The sequence below is a fragment of the Meleagris gallopavo genome, chromosome 8 (assembly GCF_000146605.3).
Source record: "Meleagris gallopavo isolate NT-WF06-2002-E0010 breed Aviagen turkey brand Nicholas breeding stock chromosome 8, Turkey_5.1, whole genome shotgun sequence".
Lineage (NCBI taxonomy): Eukaryota > Metazoa > Chordata > Aves > Galliformes > Phasianidae > Meleagris > Meleagris gallopavo.
The window spans coordinates 4,803,360-4,809,248 of record NC_015018.2 but is presented as its reverse complement, the minus strand read 5'-3'; the positions used below and the strand labels follow the sequence as shown (position 1 = coordinate 4,809,248).

General features: G+C 44.2%; 1 long non-coding RNA gene across 1 annotated transcript; it reads right to left on the bottom strand.

The window, feature by feature from the left end:
- Positions 1 to 276: 276 nt before the first annotated feature.
- Positions 277 to 5,882, bottom strand: LOC104911881. Its single transcript, XR_004160448.1, has 3 exons — positions 4,756 to 5,882; positions 4,011 to 4,193; positions 277 to 3,203 (listed from the first exon to the last, which is right to left on the bottom strand). It is a non-coding gene; the product is annotated as an uncharacterized LOC104911881 (long non-coding RNA).
- Positions 5,883 to 5,889: the final 7 nt, after the last annotated feature.

Genomic DNA, 5,889 nt, shown 5'->3' with positions numbered 1-5,889 from the left:
TAATTATGTGTAGGTCTGCTAGGGCTTTAAGTAAATGTTCAAACAACGACTTTCACCTGTGAAAACAACACAGCACTGATTTTTTTTTTAAAGTGCTTTGCTATGTTTTGCCTTGAATGTCTGCAGGGCTGGGGCATCTGCGGCTTGTCTGAGCAACCTGTTGCAGTGCTTCACCACTATCCCCCCCGAGTCAAGGATTTTCTCCTAGTATCTAACCTAAACCTCGTTTGATTTACAGCCATTTTCCCCTTGTTCTGTCACCATCTGCCTGTCCCCCTCCTGTTTTTTATTTTTATTTTTAAGCTCCCTTCAAGTCCTGGAAGGCCGCAATGAGATCTTCCCTGAACTTTTCCGAGCTGCCCAAGTCCAGCTCCTTCAACCTTTCTTCGTAGGGGAGGCGCTTCAGCTCTCTGAGCATCTTTGTGGCCCTCCTCTGGGTAACGGTGTTTCGAGATCCGATAAAACATTCCTGGCAGAATAGGCAAGCAGTTTTATTTCTATATAGACATGCCTGGATTTGATAAGGTCAGCTATGGGTTGTGTGGTCTATTTCATTTATGATGTACCTTTCTTGTGTTATTTGAGAACATTGTTCACAGTTAACCTGTTAGAAACGTGCCAAGCCACCCTATTGTATATCTTTTCCGGGCTTAGTCAACGAGGGTATTAACAGTAGAAATGATTGTTTTCTTGCCGTATTGGTAGTCTTATCTGCGTTTGTCAGCCAGCGCCTGCAGCTCGTTCTTTGCCTGCCTTTTTCAGCACTGGAAGATCCCTTGGAATGAGAAACGCTTCTAAGATTCAAGTCCAAAGTTCAGGTTCGGTGCCGTCGTTGAAGAGCAGCGGCACTTAAGCTCCCGGTTTGCTACGGGCCTCTCTTGCTTCAGTTCTGAAAACTTCCAATACCAACCGCAAGTTTGAAAAGCAGCCGGCGTCACACAAGTGACACGTTCTACAATCTGTTTGAAGTCTCTTATACTGTAACACTTGCGTCTTTGAAACCACAAATTATTTTTTTGTTTTTAATTTCTGATGGATTATGTTTTTGGGCATCGCCAAGTGTCTTTACAGTGAGGGTCTTCTGTTTGTTTTGAGAAAGTGCCAGCGCTGCATTTTTTTGCTTTGTTTCGGTTTTGTTCTCATGGTAGTATGCCCATCTTTCATTTTACGTTTGTTTTATTAATGCAACGCAATGCTTGAGAACAATATTACTTGAATAGTTCTTTAGAACAAACTGCCCATGGAGGTAGTACATGGTTTGATGCTGTTAAATGCAATAAATGCTGTGCGTATATTATATGCTGATTATACTATTCCTTTTATAGTACTGTTCCCCCCAGGCCAATGGAATCACGTAGTTCAGAACTACTAGGACATCCCAGTAGTCTAAAGGCTCTGAATGAGTAGGCCGGCCCCTGAAAGTCATTTTCATGGGAGACCTATTGGGGAAAGCCCTGGGCGGGTAAACTGCTGGCAGCTGCTAATGCCTGGGAAGTGGGTTATACGGTATGTGTGACAGAGTTTCTTTTTTTATTTAAAAAAAAAAAAGCCCAAGGAGAGCCTTTTGGTAAGGACAGCGAAGGAAACAGCCCCTAGGAACACAAGGGAGCTGGAGGTAGGATGCGTTTCCAGTTTTTTGAAATGTTTTGTCCTTTTTCTGACTAATTATTTCCTCAGGAACAGAGGTGGAGCGATTGGAAAGGTGTTTGTCCGTAGCTTGCCTGCTACTACATAAAGCAACCATTTTTTTTCCTACTTGTATGTTCTTCGTGGCAATTCCTTTGCAGTTATGTACTGAAGTTATCTTGTATTAGTAATTGCAGTGAACCGTGAGTTTGTAATGTTTTGAAAATGAAGTAAAAATACCTCTGGGACATAACTAGTGTTGCTTCTTCACGTAGACAATGGTAGTGAGCTGCTGCGACTTCCTTGACCGAAGAGAAATAATGCCTCCCTCACAGCATTTAGCGCACGGGCCTTGATCCGCCTGTGTTTCTAAACCTAATCCTCAAGTGAGGAACAAGTGTTCGTTGGCTTGCTCATCTTTGCGAGCAACAAATTTGTTTCTCGTGTAAATGTATAGCGAGTAGTTTCTCGTATGAGTAACACTACTTGCTGTTTTACGGTGCTGTTGCTGTGAGTAAGGAAACTTAAAAAAAATATGGAAGTGGATTGCTGCTTGTGACGTAATAGCATGCAGCACAGATCTGTAACAGCGTCTCGGTTACCGCAATGCCGGCAAGAGCGCCAATGGCTGTGGTCTCCTAAACGGTGTACGAGTAGCATAAGGATAGGGATCTTGAGAAAACAAACATCCAGCATCTTATAAGTGTGATTTGATAACACATTCAGCAGGATGCGAGCGCTTTTCTACTTTGCATCATCGCAGTAGAGAAAACAATTGCTTTACTACTTAAGCGTATGTTAGTTTTGCTTTACACTTTCGATTTGTTCAGTTTTAATATACAATTAAATTTACTAGCAGATGCAGTTGAAAAGAAAAAAGGGAACTTCAAGGCATGCTTTCAGAGGTTCGTGTTCTCAACTTGGGGAAATAATTTCCTTGTTCACGATCTTGTGTACAAAAACTCTCACACACGGGATAGCGGATTGGGATTTCCTAAATGTAATGCCAGAGTCAACCGAAAGCAAACCTTGAATGCAAAGAAAAGCATAAGATGGGGTAACTAAAAGAATATTTATTCAAAATGGAAGATTTTAATCTGTCAGCAACGTTGAGTTAAACTCCTCGAATTGACCAGCCGAGACCTATGGGATTTCAGCGTAACGCGAGCGTCGGCGCTACCGGAGCACGACTGTGGAAGGCCGCGGCATAAACAGACGTTCATTCTGTAAATGCGCGGGACGGTATCGTAAAATCGTGCGGCTGTTCTGAACATAGTAAATGTAAAACCGCAAGCTCCAAATTAAAATACCTGCTTACGTGCTGTGCTATGACTGGACAATGGTTCTGTTATTTACCTATGTTTCTAAATATTACCGCTCACTTGGCTATTCAACACTCGATGATATTGTTATGAGAGCTTAACATTGTTAGCGAAATGTTGGAGAAGACAGATAATAGTTCTCCAGTGTGCTACGTATTCTTGAGGATGGATTTGAAAACATATGCCAGTAGTTAAAGAGGAATAAACGGTAACTTCTTTGGTCGAATTGCCAGTGCGTCTCATTTACCTGGGCAACTAAGAAAAAAGAAACAATAAAAAGACAAATTGGTTGAAGCATTTGAAAGACTGTACCTCCTGTATTGTCTTTTGTAACTCAGAGCATATTTATACTAAGGAAACTGCGTCGCACAAAGATGAGCGTGAGAAACGATGCGTGCAAGACGGTAATCTTTCCGCGTTAGACTTGTTAGGGATGAGCTGGTTAGCTCGGCAATGTAGAAGGCTGCACAGGCCAGCAGTCAAAGAGAATAAAGGGATTCTCGAGCTTCCGAGAGAGACAGGAAAGTTGCATCTTACGGATTGTGGACCATGCACTTAAAGAGTAAACATCAAACTGTTTCTAGGCACTAAACCGATGTAAGAAAGTCCTGAGCGGTGGCGTTCCTCGCTTTTTTCCATTCCCTTCTATTTCCCGATCACCATACATCAATGACTCACAGAGGTCACAAAAGCGTTCTGCTGAGAGAGTAGAAAAGAAAGATGGTACCTCGCAAACTAAATGCAGTTTTAGATGTAGCTGTCAGTTTAGACCTAAGAATCAAAACACAGAATACTGCTACGGAAGCTCGACGTTTCTAGCAAGCGCAGCCGCGTTTCTCTCGAAGCGGAAAAGAGCAAAGGGCAGAAAAGAAGGCCGTCTAGCTTCTTGCCCGTTGAGATTGCGTCGAGGCAGAATAGCCGCTCGCAGATACAGCGTAATGTAACGCTGTATCCATAATTAGGAAAAGCGATCGGGTTTGGGAAACTTTTGCTTAAAAATTGGCTTCCGTACGTCAACGCGTGCGGCTTAACCTCTCAAATCCTTCCCATACTTCAACCTACCGTCAGTTTTCAGAACGTCGCAGCTCTGAAAATCGTTCGTGCGGTTTTCCTGCGGGGTTTCAATAGGGAATATTAAGCTGTCAGTAAGGAGAACTCGGGTCTTCCGATCGCGTGACTGCCGAAGTACGAGGCAGCTTCGACGGGGAAAACTCCACGACGGCGGCACGTCCTCGAGAACACCCGCTGGAACAAACGTTTCGTGACTAGACTGTCGATGCTAGAAAAGCGTAGTCAGGGTTTATGCTTTTTTATTTTTTAATACCAAAATTAAAAATCAACGTTCATATTCTTAAAATAAGAGTACGATGAAGAAAATCCAGAGAGACAGCGGCGAAGCATCGGAACGAAAAATGAAAAAGCACTCCTCAGACTTATCCCTTTAGATTTAAGTGTCTCTGGTAAGCCAGGCTATATCGAGAAAGGTAATTAAAGCCCATCTGATATATGCGCGCCCATCTCCGTGTCTTCTCTTATTCAAAACTCCAGTCTCCATCCCATAAATGTTCTCCACCAAAACAAAACTATCGAGGTACATCACGCACCAAATTTCAAGGGGAGACGAAGGGAGGGGAGTCGAGAAGCTCTATTCGAAACGCTGCAGAGTCCGATGCACGGACTCGGATGCGAACGATCCAAATTCTTGTTCTAGTTTTCCCCTCCTCTGCCCCTACGACTTTCCCGTTCACCTTTATGTGGCAACAGAGCATTCTAAAAACACTCCTTAACCGTTCGTGCGGACACTTACCTAAATCCGAGCCGTGAGACGTTCTTTCTTCTTCTAGAAGCGTCCTTTGTTCTCACGCTGTCTGTCTTAGTTCTCCGCAGCTGCTGCACTCAACAGCACTCAAAACATGAATTATTCTTGTCTTCCCACAAAACGCCATATTTATATTGGGTTCATTTTCGTTCCTATTTTCCCTCCGAACAGGCCGGAGTTTCGCATAATAGAAGTATTTTCCGGAGCCATACTTGTCCTTTATTCATCTGTTATGTTTCACTTGCGTGCACGCTGTTTTTTTCTCACAAACGCCACGCTTTTGGAAATCGGCTAAAATTTTGTAACGTCATGACATTACCCGTGTTTTGTAGAGCCATTTAATTTCAAGAAAGAAACGGAACTACTTTGCTATGTCCTTCATTGGAGCGCATCCGTTACTATAGAAACAGCTGTATATCATTTGATCGCATTGCGTGGAAATTCTACGCTCGCAAGCCGAGGAGTCGTACGCGCAGTAACCAATCGGCGTAGTTTGCGACTACGTTAAGCGGATAGCTTTCAGAGAAAACATTTTCACCCGCCATCCCTAAAACCGCGTTCGTGCGGGAAGATCTTTCTTTATCATCGTCTTAATCTCGCCGAGCCAGAAACGTCAAGAGAAAGCATCTGTTTTAACTGCTTAGAACAGCGGTCCGTAATCGCCAACGAAACTCCGTTTTCGCAATGCAGGTAATCCACGATGAAACGGTCTCGTACTCATTATACCGAATTACAGAGCTGTGCACGAACTCAAAGTTCAGCTCCTCCTCTCTTCTCCCGTCGGACGATCGGATAAGCGGCGGGAGGCGCGTTCCGTGAGAGCCCGGCGAAGCGCTCGCCCAAAGAAATATAAAGTCCTTTCATAGCCAACGTTCGTAAGCTGCACGCTACAACGCTCTTCATCCCCAGCACGATTCCCTCATAGCATTCAAGGAAACGGAAGGATTTTTCTCGGTCTCGAGACGAGCCATCACCGAAGCGCTTCTTCTCCCGGAGAACGTCACAACGTTTCGCGTACCCCGGGTGGGATCTCTCGCCTCACTCCACGCGCTTGGATCTCCCCTTTTTCCCATCGGAGGTCACCGATGGCCGTGAAAATATATTCGCAACAGCACGCAACAA